Source organism: Carlito syrichta, unplaced genomic scaffold (assembly GCF_000164805.1).
Source record: "Carlito syrichta isolate Samal-C Ts95f unplaced genomic scaffold, Tarsius_syrichta-2.0.1 Scaffold316822, whole genome shotgun sequence".
Taxonomy (NCBI): Eukaryota; Metazoa; Chordata; class Mammalia; order Primates; family Tarsiidae; genus Carlito; species Carlito syrichta.
The window spans coordinates 46,483-49,270 of record NW_007260918.1 but is presented as its reverse complement, the minus strand read 5'-3'; positions in this window follow the sequence as shown (position 1 = coordinate 49,270).

The window sequence follows — 2,788 nt, the reverse complement described above, 5'->3', positions numbered from 1 at the left end:
AAAAAAAAAAAAAAAAAAAAAAAAAACCCAAAATTAAATTTAAAAAAGCAACATCTATTAGATATCAAGTACTAATGATAACAACGTTAATTTTAGCAGCTCAAATGCCTTTTGTTTTCTTTGAAAGATAGTGTAACCTTTTGTGGACAAAAGAGATCTTGAGTCCTCTGGGGTGCGTCGCAGCTATCTTGTTGGGGTAGAACAAATAGTCTCCACATAGCAGTGAAAAACCAACGGCCTCTCCAAAGAAGGAACACCTCGGATTTTTGTCTCCAGTGCTGCGAGGGAAACATTTCGTTATTAAAAACTGAAAACTGCACGGTCAGGGCACGAGACAGGAGCCCCAGCGCTCAGCACCATCCATAAACCATGCAATGAATGTAAACCAACAGTTGATACAAAGAAAACAAGTTTGTGTTTTTCTCTCTTCCTGCCAAGCCACCCCAGACAAGCTGTTTAAGCCCTTTGAGCCGAAATGTCTCCATGTGATATGAGGCTATTTCCCCTGCCTCACTGGGTCATGAGGATTAGGTCTGTCCTACTGTTTGCTGAGAACTAAATCGCAGGTCTTTCGTGGGGTCCCATCGGGTAGAAGACAAAACACATAGGACGCTACTTTGTGATACCATTTAGCAAAGCAATGGAAAACAAGTCCCCACTGAAATTTCCCGAAGCAAACAAAAAGCGGGGCTCACCGCCTTTGGTCAGCCAAGAAAGTCATCCCCCAAACCTCGTGAAGGATCGTTTGGCGAATTGACAGATGACGCAGAAGATACTTCTTGCTAATTTCAGCGGCAAAGCCAGGCTTAGACCTCAAAACACAGCCACGAAGTTGGGCCCCTTCCCCCAGCCATTTCCCTGCTTTTCTTCCTAAAGGAAGAAATGTTTCAGCAACACCAGGGCACGCCACATTTGCTGCGCTGAAGCAAATCGCACATTCCCGAAACATCTTGGATAAAAATAAAGTTGTGTTTCTTTCTGAGACGGAAATTGCTTTTGGCTGCTCACCCAACCAGGCTTTTTGCTAAACTCTGGGCTTTGTTTTTGCTTTTTATTGAAGCAGGTTTATAAACACCAGAGGCAAAACGCACCAACTTGAACAGATGGCTTCAAGTGATACTTCGTTTTGTCATGACTTGCTCAGGGAGTTTTGCACAGTTAGGCTGCTGGGATGGCAGGCCTAAAGCTGGGGGAATTGTCTTGGCAAAGCCCCCTAAGTTGCAAGGCTCTACACAAAGCTGGGCCTCAGCGCTTGCCTGTTGTAGAGGGAAAACTTGCCAGACACAAAACCCTTGCTCATAGGACTCGAACCATAGGTGAGAAAAACCTGCGGCGACTACAGATAAGATTTCCGCCAACGGGAGAAGGCAGCCAGGTCACATCCCACGCCATTTCCAGTCCACGGCCCTGTGACTACACTGTCAAGTCCTTTGGACCTTGACATCTTCACCTAGAAAATAGTGTTATGGTCGTTTTGCTCATGTGACGTGAGTAATGTTCCTGAATTTACCACAACTTTTTCTTTGTTTCAGAATTCTTTTTTTTTTTTTTTTTTTTTTGAGTCAGAGTCTCACTCTGTCGCCCAGGCTGGGGTGCAGTGGCCGCTCCCGGCCTCCGCAGCCTCGACCTGCTGGGCTCCGGCGATCCTCCCGCCTCAGCCTTCCAAGTGGCTGGAACTACAGGTGCGCGCTACCACGCCTGGCTAGTTTTTGATTTATTGTAGAGACGAGGTCTCGCCAAGTTGCCCGGGTGGGTCTCGAATCCGTGTGCTTAGGCAATCCACTTGCCTTGGTCTCCCAAAGTGCTGGGATTACAGGCTGAGCCATCGAACCCGGCCCTTCTCTGTATTTGTAAAACTTGGGAAAACCTTTTTAAAGAACAGCAGTGCACTATGGAAATGGCTTTCAAACCCGACTGAGAAGCTATACAGTATGTGGAACTTAAAAAATGTTAGCAATTCCGGGGCACGCCACACCTGTACTCAGTCTCCAGGCCCCAGGTGTCCCTCATACAGCCAGCTCGGCACCAGCCTTTGGACAAGCTTTGAAGCATTACTGCCTTCGAGCCATTCACCCTCCATAGAACCCTGTAACTCACATACTGAAAAATGAAAAGCCAGCAGAGCATCTGCCCCTGGGGACGCTCAGTCCTTTAAGCCCAGCAGAAATCATTACTGTAACAACAAAAAGGTCACTATTAGCCGGGCTCGGTGGCTCAGCCTGTAATCCTGCGCCTTTGGGAGGCTGAGGTGAGTGGATTGCCTGAGCCTGCGGGTTCGAGACCCGCCTGGGCAGCGAGACCTCATCTCTACAATAAATCAAAAAATCAGTGGGGCGTGGTAGTGCATGCCTGTAATTCCGGCTACTCGGAAGGCTGAGGCGGAAGGATCGCCGGAGCCCAGCAGGTCGAGGCAGCGGTGGCCGGGAGCGGCCACTGCACTCCAGTCTGGGCGACAGAGTGAGACTCCGACTCAAAAAAAATTAAAAAAAAGTCACTATTTTTATGTGTTTGTATGTGTGAGCTGGAACAAAATTCCTCTGATAACATATAAACTAGGATCCTTGTAGAGCTTTAAAGCCAGGCTTTTAAGCTTTAATAGTTTAGATTAGGCTGAATGCGATGGCTCATGCCTTTAAACTTAGCACTTTGGGAGGCGGGGGCGAGAGGACTGTCTGAGTCCAGGGGTTCGAGACCAGCCTGGGCAATATGGCAAGACTTCGTCTCTACAATAAATTAAAACAAAATTAGCCGGGTGTGGTGGTGCACACCTGTAGTTCCAGCTACTTGG